This window comes from Eptatretus burgeri, chromosome 10 (genome assembly GCF_056783735.1).
Source record: "Eptatretus burgeri isolate ZD-2024b chromosome 10, Ebu_testis_v1, whole genome shotgun sequence".
In the NCBI taxonomy this organism is placed as follows: Eukaryota; Metazoa; Chordata; class Myxini; order Myxiniformes; family Myxinidae; genus Eptatretus; species Eptatretus burgeri.
This window is the reverse complement of record NC_140970.1, coordinates 34,293,481-34,306,542: the sequence shown is the minus strand read 5'-3', so window position 1 is coordinate 34,306,542 and position 13,062 is coordinate 34,293,481.

Genomic DNA, 13,062 nt, shown 5'->3' with positions numbered 1-13,062 from the left:
AGAACTCTTTCTCCCACAGGACGTCCCCGACTCCTTAATGTCTCTCCCTGGAGATTGTTTCTTCCAGTTTGTACGCCTGAACCCAGTCCCGGTGACAGAGTTCCACTTTATTTTCTCACTGTCCATGTGCTGCTTTTACACTTACACACAAGGAGTACATTTGGCTGTGACTTTCCTCTGTTCCCACCCCCTGTTTATCTGTGTTGTACGATAATATACTCCTAACAGTGACGACTCCATTTACATCTTTCTTTCAGCCAACATGGACCAACATTTAACCAACCATCCCAATTCTCTCTTTCTCTCTTCCTCATATATTGTGATTACAACTGTCAACATGTCAATTGGCTGGGTATTGGTAGCTCTCTCACCAGCCTGAGCACTGCAGCAAATGACTTCTGTGACTCCATGGAACTGATGCAATCTGTGAACTTTCAAACACGGATTTCTGCCAATGGCAAATCCTCCATTTTGGACTTGATGACAAACTTCCCTGCAAATGTCTCCTGCTCTTCTTTTGCTCCAATTGGTTCATCTGGTCATGTGCTTGTGAGAGTCAACATCTCTGATTATTATCAGAGAGCTGTTGAAGTGCTGGTGAGTCTGACAATTCACTCAGGCAGATTGGCAGGGACTGGAAACAGCCACCTCTCTTCAAGACTGGTCTCCTTTATCTACTGCCCCTGATATTAACTCGGCTTGAGAATTATTCTGCAGAAACCTGCTCTTTCTTTTGCACAGATTTATCACATGTCGTATTCAGTTATCATACCCTTATTAACTAGCCTAACACTGAATCCAATGGTGAGGTGGTTTCTCTGAAGCAACTTGCCTTGGCCCCCACACTCAAGATCAAGCTGCAGTGCATCATTTGGGAATGTCAAGATCTCTGACCTTCATTTCGTGGACGATTCAGTCATCTCTGCAGAGACGCTGGATATCCTTATGGGAGCCCCCGAGGCACTGAATGAGGCGTCGGAGCCGCTGGGATTATGGATTTTCTGGGTCAAAACTGACATCCAGGCTTTCAATGACAACTTGGATGCTGTGTCATGTCTACTTTTTGTGGTGAGGATGTTGAGGTCATGGAGAGATTCACTTCCCTTGGTAGTGATATTCATATCTCTGCTGGTTGTGAGACAGAGGTCAATAGATGTCTGGCTCGTGCTTGGGGAGTCATGGATTCACTGGATGATGGGGTGTAGCGCTGTTGGTACCGATGCAGGATGAAAGTCTGAGTCTTCAGGCCCTTGGTGCTTCCAGTCTTGCTCTAGGGATCTGAGATGGAGACTTAACTCCTTCGCCTTAACACCAGGTCTCTTCGGATAATCCTTGGCTATCGCTGGTCATATCCAATGAGGGGTTGCTAAGAGACTCAGATGAGATTTGTTACCTGCATAGTCCTTAAGCGTCAGTTTATTTTACAAACGATGGTCATTTGGCTCATTTTCCTGATGCTGATCCTGCTTACCAGATTTTCCCAGTGAGGGAGCCTCGTGAGTGGAGGAGGCCAACGGGCTGACCACGTGCCTAGTGGTTGCAGCAGGTTGATGGACATCTCAAGGAGATCGGGATAGGCCAGGCACCTGCCTGGGGGATGGTCATACGGAGGCCCCTGGGGTACCGGCAGAAAGTGGATGCAGCGACGCGCTGCTCTGGCACGTGCTGCCTTACCTGACATGACCTGAACCTGCCTTCTCTTCCTGGAAAGCAAAACCAAACCTGAGGCAATTTCAGCTCATTCCTCAAAGCCTGCAACAAGTGTGTGTCCACTCTCAGGAGAGCCAGAAGACAACATCTGTCTGACCTCAAGATTAAACTTTCAAACTTGTCTCTCACGAGGTACATCTCTCACTTATTAGCGCGTCCGCTGCTGCGCAACACGAGATGGCCGGGTTTTGTTATTACCTCTGCCACTGAAGGTGGAAGGAGGTTGTGTTTCCACTCCTATCTGTCTGTTTGTTTGTTAGTCAATCGCCTACAAGTCGCAATTCCAAACCAATCATCATGAAACTTTACCAAGCTGTAGAGGTAGTCTCAACTGAGAAGCTTATTGCTTTTGAGGTCAAAAGGTCAACATAGGCCAAAGGTCAATGACTTAGGTGAGATTTCTAAAATCCTCAATTTTCATCCGATTGACTTCAAATTAGAAGAGGATTTATATTTGAGGTCACTGAATTCAACGAGCCAATTATTTTTTGAGGTCAACACAGGCCAAAAAGTCAACAAAGACCGAATTTCTAAAATTTTCAATTTTCATCCGATTCACTTGAAATTTGAAGAGGATTTGCATATTTGGTCATTGAATTCAACCAGCAATGAATTTTGAGGTCAAATTTCTTTTATGGATTTTGCAAGTATCGTGCTCTGCATGACGTCTTCTTCTTATTACTTATGAAATCTAAAGATTTCGTAAGTATATTGATGACTTCCGTTTCTGTTTGTTTGTTTGTTTGTTTGTATGCACGATAACTCGAGAACGGAAGAAGCTACCAATGTCAAATTACACCACGTGATTCAGGAGGGTGATGGCTAGCGCTGATTAGATTTTGGTCAAAATCGGTCAAAGGTCAAGGTCACAGTGAGGTCAAACATCCAAAAAATTCGATTTTTGATGGTTTGGTACAGAATCATTGTAGAAACTTCTGGTTTGCGTGGCTACCTTCTCGAGAGACAGCTTTTATTAGACAAGGTCAGAGGTCAAGTTGACAATTTCGTAAGTACCAGTCTATGACTGCTTGTTTGTTTGTTTGTTTGTTTGTCTGTGTGCAGGATATCTCAAAAGTTGTGGACGGATCCAGATGAAATTTTGTGGACAAGTTGGGTGTGCGGCAAGGACGAACTGATTAGATGTTGGTGAGGATCCGGATCCGACTACTATAATTTTTAAAGTGATTCTTCACCGTTGAGAGATCGGGCTCAAAAACGATATATGGCCTGGTATTTCAAAAATGTATTGGGCCAGATATGTTCTCGTGGATCAGGCATTATGGGGCGGAGATGTGCTCTCTGCAGAGTGCACTTCGAGTTAGATGTGTGCCCCTTTTATATTCAGTGAGACGACGTCTAACCATCTCCATGTCTGTATCTAAAATTATCAACCTTTTGACTCCATTTTTACCATTCTGCCCTCTGCAATCTAAATGTCCTCTTTTAGCGTTCTACAACTTTTGTTGGCAAAAGCCACCAAGCCGTCGTAACCGGCACACGTTACCTTATAGAGCTCGGGTTGAGAGTTCACGGAGGGGTTGCTCCGCCCACCCGGCTGAGCAGCGGCCAATGGTAAGGGAGAGTGGAGGGGCAAGCCTGAGAGCATAAAGGTGGGGGCAACAATGGAAGTGTGAGGAGATGCCCTGGGAGCACAGAGCAGAAGGCCACTCTGTTGGACTGCTCGTGATGTGAGGAAGCCACACTCCCACCCAGCTGGCCACACATCTCCACATCCTTGTAGGCGTCATGGCGCATGGACGGGTGCTGATTTGCCAGCTGCCAACGGACTCGGTTCCTGTTCACAGATCGTGCCATCTCCACCAACTATGCCGGAACACTCTTTTTTTTCTCATCCTACCTGCTTTGTCTATCTTACATGGAGTGACTGGGGCCTGTGAGGGCATAGGCTAAGTAAGAATCTCCTATTCGTTCATTTGTTTAGTGGGCAGGAAACGGAAGGGGATAAGGGGTTGGGATCATTTACTTATAACGTACCTGTTATTCCTTCCTTTTGTTTCCTTCCCCCATACCATTTGCATTATCAAATACACTTGGTCTTGGGGGTGAATTCTGTTTGTCATGATTCTCCTGGGGTGATTAAGGGAAGACCTGTTGAGCATTAATTGGTTGTAGTTCATCACACTGTACACCCAGATTATAATGCACATCAGACTCACTCGAACTAATTTGCATATAATGTGCAACACCTAATTGGTGCAACGCTAGGTCGAGTCGGACTTCCAATTCATATGCTATTGTGACATTAGGTGCATGAGCCAGGAGGGGAGACCCCAAAACGGTCGACCATTACGATCACATTAAAGCGACTCATCGGATTTGAACCAGGCAAGCAACTGGGACGACTGGACAACCACAACATTATACATTACCTATAGAAAGTGTACACCCCCTTTCAAATTTTTCACCTTTTGTTGCCTTTGAGCCTGGAATGAAATTGCATTAAATCAGACTTTTTTCACCTTTATTTTCACACCATAACCCACAACTTCCATGTGAAAAACAAATTCTACCAATTTCAGAAAATTAATTAAAAATACAAAACTAGAACATCTTGGTTGGATAAGTGTCCACTGATTTGGGTTAATACTTAGTGGAAGCACCTTTGACAGAAATTACAGCTGTGAGTTTGTTGGGATTGGTCTCTACCAACTTTGCACATTTTGATTGGGAAATATTTGTTGATTCTTCTGTACAAAACTGTTCAAGCTCAGTCAAGTTGCGTGGAGAGCATTGATGGACAGCAATCTTCAAGTCATGTCATAGACATTAATTTGGATTTCGGTCGGGGCTCTGACTGGGCCACTCAAGGACGTTTATCTTTTTGTTCCTTAGCCACTCCAGTGTAGCTTTGGCTTTGTACTTCGGGTCGTTGTCATACTGAAAGGTGAACTTCAGTCCCGATTTCAGGTTTCTTGCAGAGGACAGCAGGTTTTCCTCTTGGATTTTTCTATATATTGCTACATCCATTTTCCCTTCTATCCTGACAAGTGCCCCCGTCCCTGCTGATGAGAAACATCTCCATAACACGATGCAGCCACCATCATGCTTCACAGTCGGGATGGTGTTCTTTGGGTGATGTGCTGTGTTGAGTTTGCGCCAAAGGTAATGTTTTGCATTTAGGCCAAAAAGTTCCATCTTGGTTTCGTCAGACCACAAAACGTTTTGCCACATGGCTTCAGAATCTCCAGAGTGGTTTCCTGCATACCTAAAATGGGACTCAAGGTGAAGTTTTTTTTTTAGTAATAGCTTCCTTCTTGCCACCCTACTGTACAGGCCAGACTTTTGGAGTGCTTGAGATATTGTTGTCACATGCACACAAGATAGTGACCCTTCTTTGCCATAAAGACCCGTAGCTCTTTCAAAGTTGCCATTGGCCTCTTGGTAGCCTTTCTGATCAGTCTACTCCTTGCTTGGTCATCGAGTTTGGAGGGATGGCCTGATATAGACGTATGGTGGTACCACACGCCTTCCATTTCTTAATGATTGCCTTGACTGTGCTCCAAGGGATATTCAAGGCCTTTGAAATATTTTTATACCCATCTCCAGGTCTGTGCCTTTCTACAACTTTATCCCAGAGGTCTTTTGAAAGCTCCTTGGTGCTCATGGTTGAGTGTTTGCAATGCAATGCAATGCACTGCCCAGCAGAGTAAACCTACAGGAACAGCTGATTTTATTCTGAAATAATCAGAATCATGACAATTTAACACAGGTGGAGGCCAATGAACTTGGTGTATGATTTTGAATGTTATTGGTTACACCTGAGCTAATTACCCTCACCGAAGGAGAGGGTATTGTGTTTGGGTCCGTTTGTTTATTTGTCTGTCTGTCGTCTGTCTGTTTGTTTGTTTGTCCGCACAGAACTTTCTTGTTTTTCTCCACAACTGCTTGTCGGATTGAGACAAATTTTTCACCATCGGTGTGACTGTTTCAATGATTTCAATGTAGAATGTTTCAATGATCATTATGATGCCATCGGTTACAAGGTGTGGAAGCCATGGTGGGAAAACGGAAAAAACTTTGGACCTCTGTATCTGAAACAGCACCACGGAAAAAATTTAAACTTGGCACACGGCAAGTACTCCTGATGTGGAATGTGTGATTTTTATGCTGTCATAGGTGCCTTCATTATGACATCATGACTGCATATGTAGAACGTTACATCTGATCAGTATGAAAAATTTTGAGGGTCATCTCGTAATAAAATGGTCGACAGAAAAAAAAAAAAACTTGATGAGATCATTGATCATGTGATTCGGCAGCCATATTGTTTAAAAAAACAAAAACCTTCAAAAATCTTCTTCTCTGAAGTGGCTGAACAGATCGAGGCGAAAATTTACAAGTATGACCGCCTATCCATGAGGAATAAACGGTTCAAACATATGACATCATAGGTCACATGGTTTGGCAACCATGTTGGATTTACCCTAAAACCTATAAAAAAAAATCTTCTTCTCCAGAACAGCTGGACAGATCGAGGGGAAACATCACACACATGTTCCCCAAGCCATGGATGTCCAAGTTTTTTTTTAAAGGAATAATTGATAGGTCACATGGTTGGGCAGCCATATTGGATTGAAGAAAATTATTAAATAATGTTTTTTCTGGATCTGCTTAATCAATCGACCTGAAACTTCACAATTATAATGTAGTGGTGGCAGGATTTTCACTCCGGCCACCGTAAAACCCTTCATTCCGCAAAACGCAAAAACGCAAAAAAATCTGAAAACCCACTCCCGTGGGAGTACCTCCCGTGCAGCTTCCCTTCGCAGGGCAGCTCACCGGATGACGGGATTGGGGCAAAGCCTTCGGGACCCCCAATATTTGATGATAGGAGGGAAACCACGGGGTAACATCCCTGGGTCAGATTGCGGGAGAGAGTGTCGGAGTGGTGCTGAGGTGTCGTCCACCAGACGGCGGTCTCCTTGGGTTAACCTGAGGCGGTCCCTTCGGGTGGGTGCCTGGAATGTCCTATCCCTAAGAGAGGATGATCACCTGTCTCTGTTATCATCTGAGCTCAAGCGTTTGGACATCGGGATTGCAGCTCTCTCTGAGGTTCGGAGACCGGATTGCGGCGAGATAATGGTGGGTGGCTACACCTACTATTGGTCTGGTCGCTCTGATGGTTACCATACCCAAGGAGTTGCTGCAGCTGTGTCCAATAAGCTGACCCCAATGATAATTGAGGTAACACCGGTCAACGAGCGTATTATGAGATTAAGGATTCGTCACTCCTTAGGTGTCATTTCCCTGGTCTCTGTTTATGCTCTGACTGAGGCGAGTGATCTCACCGTGAAGGATGCATTCTACGCCACACTCGAGTCTGTGGTTGATCAGTGCCCCAGACGAGATACACTTCTAGTCTTGGGCGATTTCAATGCATCGACTGGAACTGATAGGGACGGTTATGAGGTGTGTGTTGGTCCCCATGGGTCAGGAACTATGAACCCGAATAGCACTAAGTTCCTTGACTTTGCAAGAAGTCATGGACTTAGAGTGGCTGGTTCATGGTTTCAGCGCCCACAAGCTCATCGCTGGACTTGGTATTCCAACGCTGGCGGTGTGGCAAAGGAGATTGACCATGTCCTCATTGACGGTCGTTGGAGGATGATCCAGAACTGCAGGGTCTACCGGAGTGCTCAGTTCCTCAATACTGACCACAGGCTTGTTGTAGCAACTCTAAAGCTGCACCTTAAATCCTGGAGAATGGTACCATCCCAGCCTAGGCTGGATGTTGCCAAGCTCAGGGATGAGAGAGTATCTGAGGAGTTTGCAAACAGGCTGAGTGGACACTTGGGGGGTCTGGGTGATTTGGGGGGTCCTGAAGAGTTGTGGAGCGCCTTCAAGACCACCGTCCTTGATGTTGCCGGTGGATGCCTTGGAGCTCACCGCAGGGCAAAGAAGAATTTTGTCTCTCAAGGGACACTGGATACCATTGACCAGAGTCGCAGGGCCAGGCTGAATGGCAGAGCTGAGCTGTTCAGGGAGCTGAGGCGTAAAACTGTACGTGCACTGAGGGTGGACAAGGAGGCCTATGTGCGAGGAATCTGTGAGGGGGTAGAGCATCACCTGTGGACAGTTGATTCTCGTCCCGCTTACAGGGGAATTCGCGCATTACGTTCATCCAAGCCCATCCCTCGGAGCACTGCAGTTCGAGCAGAGAGTGGTAGGCTCTTGACAGAGGAGTCTGAAGTGAAGGCCCGCTGGGCCGGTTACTTTGAGCGGTTGTACCAGGCTGATCCCCCAGCTTTCGAGTTGGACATCAAGGGTGTTGTTGACCCTCGAATCAACTGTGGTCCACCTTCGCTTGTGGAAACACGGGATGCGGTGAACCAGTTGAAATGGGGCAAAGCTCCAGGGATCTGTGGCATCCATGCCGAACTTCTCAAGGCTGGTGGAAATGCTGCACTCGTGTCGTTGCATGCAGTTTTGTGCTCTGCCTGGAACACAGGCATCATCCCAACTGACTGGAAGAGGGGCCTTGTTGTCCCTCTCTGGAAAGGGAAGGGTGATCGCCAAGACTGCAACAACTACCGAGGGGTGACGCTGCTCTCAGTGCCGGGCAAGGTCTTTGCTCGGATAATTCTCGATAGGGTTCGCCACCATCTGCTTGAGCACCAGCGTCCAGAGCAGTCAGGCTTTACACCAAAGAGGTCAACGATTGACCGTATCCTTGTACTTCATGTCCTCACCGAACGCAGACGAGAGTTTCGGCAGGGGCTGCTTGCAGCCTATGTTGATCTCTGTAAAGCGTTCGATTCAGTGAATCGGGATGTCCTCTGGAGGATTCTTGGTCTTCGTGGGGTGCCACCAAAACTGATCGATCTGATGTCTGAACTCTATTCTGGTACTGAGAGTGCTGTGAAGTGTGGTGGTACCATCTCTGACTTATTTCCAGTTGTTACTGGAGTTCGTCAGGGATGTGTACTTGCCCCCACACTTTTCAGCACTTGTATGGACTGGATTCTAGGGAGGATGTCGGAGAGATCAAGTTGCGGTGCATCGTTTGGGAATGTCAAGATCTCGGACCTTGATTTTGCAGATGATGCAGTCATCTTTGCGGAGACTTTAGACATCCTCTTGGGGGCCCTTGAGGTGCTGAATGAGGAGTCGGAGCCGCTGGGATTACGGGTTTCTTGGGTCAAAACTAAGATCCAGGCTTTCGGTGACATCTTGGATGCTGCTGTCCTGTCTGTGTCTGTTTGTGGTGAGGATGTTGAGGTCGTGGAGAGATTCACTTACCTTGGCAGTGATATTCATGTCTCTGCTGGCTGCGAGTCAGAGGTCAATGGACGTCTGGGTCGGGCCTGGGGAGTCATGGATTTACTGGATCATGGGGTGTGGCGCTGCCGGTACCTGTGCGGGAGGACGAAAGTCCGAGTCTTCAGGTCCTTGGTACTTCCATTCTTGCTCTATGGGTGCGAGACTTGGACTCTGACCAAGGATCTGAGACGGAGACTTAATTCCTTTGGTACCAGGTCTCTTCAGAGAATCCTTGGCTATCGCTGGTCGGATTTTGTGTCCAACGAGCGGTTGCTGAGAGAAACTCGGATGAGATTTGTTACCTGCATATTCCGTGAGCGTCAGTTGCGGCTGTATGGACATGTGGCTCGTTTTCCTGACGCTGATCCTGCTCATCAGATTCTCTCAGCGAGGGAGTCTCATGAGTGGAGGAGGCCAGTGGGCCGACCATGTGCCTCATGGTTGCAACAGGTTGACCATCATCTCAAGGAGATGGGGATGGGCCTGGCATCTGCCTGGGGGATGGCCAGACGGAGGCCCCTGGAGTACCGGCGGAAAGTGGACGCAGCGATGCGCTGTTCTGGCACATGCTCCCATACCTGACCTGACCTGGTGAGGGGGAATACAAGTTTTAAATTTCAACTTGATCGGACTCATGGTCTGGCAGCCAGAATTATTTATTTTTTGATCTGGGTTTTTTTATATATATATATATTTTTTGAATAAGGCTCACTTGGGTGTGCCTGGATGGGTTTGTGGGTAGAGGAGTAGCAGCTGAAATGTGAATCCTATCCAGGTTCCTCCTGATGACTTCATCTTTGCTTTTTGTTTGTTTGGGTTCCTTCTGATTACTCCAATGCATGACTGTTCCTATTGAGTCTTCCATTCGATCTGAATTGAGTTGATTTTAATCCTATTCTAAACACCACAGAAAATAAGTTCTGGTGAGGGTCTGCAATCTCTTATTGCTCTTTCTTGTTTGCAATTGCTATTATAAGGGGGGCGGACACTCTCCTTCCAAGATATTCTAGTTTTGTATTTTTAATTAATTTTCTGAAATTTGTGGAATTTGTTTTTCACATGGAAGTTGTGGGTTACGATGTGTAAACAAAGGTTGAAAAAGTCTGATTAGATGCAATTTATTTCGAGGCGAAAAGGAAACAAGAGGTGAAATTTTTGAAAGGGGGTGTAGACTTTCTATAGGCACTGTATTACTCGGAACAGAATGATCTTGGTTTCCAGGTCACAAGGTTGTCATGCTTTCTTTGCTTTAAAAGGCTCTGTATGTGCTCGCCTTAAAATGGAGTTTTGTTTTTAACCAGAGTTTTCTCAAGTTGATGAGTTGAAGCCTTGTGTAAGGTTCAGCAAAATGAATTACTTTTGTTATTGTAATCAGTGTCTTGTGTAGTTATACTCTTTGAACTGTTTACCTTTTCTTGACTGTAATTGTGTTTCCTACTTGTGCTTTTATTATACTGTTACGGCTGTGGAAATTGACAGAACACCATAAAGGTCCCTTGATCAGTTTGGCCGATAAGTCCGTGTCCAGATAGATTTCCCCACCGTTGTTTAAAGGGAACTATTCATGTTAACCGGGCTGTGATCTTTGAGTTAGCCGTTATTCTTTACTATCGTTATTTTGGACCAACCACGTCCACCACCAGCATCTTTCTCAACAACCGCTTTACAACAACCACCACCACCACCACAAACATCGCTCTCAACAACCGCTTCAGACCAACTGCCTTCCACCACCACAACCACACCTGCCTCTCACCAAACCACACCATCCTCACCACTTCGCCAGCAACCGTCAACATCTCCACACCACAAACATCGCCTCACCTTCATCTCCGAAACGACGCCATCTTTGCGCCAGCCGCGGCGAGTCCGCATCGAGCGGCGTCGCTACAGGACGACGTGGGACGTTTGCTCGTCGGATCAAGCTTGGTGACCTCGCGCACGTCCGCTTTCCGAGCAGAGGTCAGAGGTCAGAGGTCGAGGATCGGAGGCCAAACCGCGTCTCACCAGCCCTATAAAAGGACGAGCAGAGCGCCAAGGTCGCGTTCGAGTTGGGTCGGGGTCGAGTTGATCGGTCGGCCTGAGTCAGTCTGGAGAGGTCGGGGAGTCGGGAGGAAGCCAGAAGCCAAGGAGCTGCATCGAAGTCTGGGCTCGTGGCGGAGTCGGGAGCTTGGAGCTTGCAGTCGGTGGAGAGTCCGGGCGTCGCCAAGGAGACGCGAGCTGGAGGTGCGGCCTTGCTGCTGTGTCACGCGGAACCGCGCGTTCGTGTGGAGAGAGCCGGAGAGAGCTCACCAGCCAGCGACAGGCGGTCCGAGGTGATCGGGCTTCGGCGCAGTTCGAGCATCACTGAGGGACGGACGGGTTCTTACAGAGCATCAACTCTATGAGAGCAAAGACCCGTTCGTTCCTCTCAAACGAGTTGCCGACCGAGACCGAATCACTCGGCCGCTTGGCAAGGCCCGAACTCGACCGCGGCTACGCCAGCTGCCGTGGGGAAGGAGCATCGCGGGTCGCCCAAGCGCGTTCGTGTGGAGAGAGCCGGAGAGAGCTCGCCTGCCACACGGAAGGCCCGAGCTCGACCGCGGATACGCAAGCTGCCCAAGCCAGACACCACGAGGGTGCAGGTAACCTGCAACGGTCTCGTGGGACTCGTTCGGTCTGCCAAGTCCCATGCCATAAAGACCCAAGAGGTCCAGTCTGACCCCATTGTCTTTGATGGGGTCTTTTTCCTGCTTTTCTTTCGAATGAATGTTGTAGCGCCGAGTCCCGTAAGTAAAACTGTGTAAGTGACTGTACATTAATAATGACTTATAGACGGTTGTAGCGCTTTGTCTTGCCCACGTGCCGTGCCGCATCCATTGCTTGTTCTGTGTCCGTGCATGTTGGTGTTTTTGAATGACTGCATGATTGTTCCTGCACACGTATAGTAAATAAATGTGCTCGTTTAAATGTAAACCTGTTCGTTGCGTCCATGCCCCCATTGAAATGTCATCTTGTATTGCGGAATGTTAGTTGGCTTTTACTCACCAGTAAAGTGATCGGGTCCAACGGGACTGCGCGATATTACCCTGCTCGGTTATCCCAAAAGGAAGCGAGCTGCTTAAGCAGCTCGTTTCCAAGCGGTCCCGTTGAGGTACAACCTCTCGGTAACCTACCTGCGCGAATAATTAGGTAAATCGAAGATTTGGCGATCGGACCCTGTAGCGCGGGTAGGGTACGGACAAGGTTGTGGTGGGATTGAAAACCCATCCGTGACTGGTTTCTGACGCCATTGCTAGAAAGTCACGACTCGATTGTCCGTTCGGTGGGCGACGCGGTTGCTATTGGTGAAACGCGGTCGTTTGCACGCCGGCGGGTGGGAATACTACAACAATACTTTTGTAAGAAAGGACTTCAAAAGTCAAGTCTCTCCCTCTCCCTCTCCCTCTCTCTCTCCCTCTCCCTCTCCCTCATTCACTTTCTCTCTCAATGAGAGGATGTTCTAATGGAGGATACCTTAACACGCTATTGGAGAGAGATGCTAACAAGCCAAGCTAGCCGTTGTGGTGGCAATTATGTATATTGTACTGCAGTTGCCCACGAGTGCCGCCGTTTTGTTCATTTTGGGTTACACCGTGCAGACTGGGGTGCTGGTCCTCTCACCTTATGCCAGGAAAACCTTCTATTGGTTGGTTACACCTTCTGGTTAGTGGTGGGTGCTTTGTTGTTGTTTTTTTTGTGTTGTGTATCTGGAACGGCATGGCATGGTCAGCACACACCTTCATGTAACATCATCACCTGAACACATCATTGATGAATAGCGGGCTGGCAGGGTAGCCAAAAGGTGTGTGTACTCACCTTTGAGCTGCCTATTCTGGGCTGGAATTTCTACTCAACTATAAACAGTCACCTTGCTGTTTCACATGTGGGGTCCCTTGGATGGGCGTTAAAGCGGAGGACCCTCTGCCAGCATCGGTCATTACTGGACATGAAAGATCCCTCGGTATCTTTCGCCAAAAGTAGACAAGGTTTCGCAGGCACCCTGAACAAGTTACAAATCCCTGCCTTGACTTTCAGAGGGAACCACGTGCT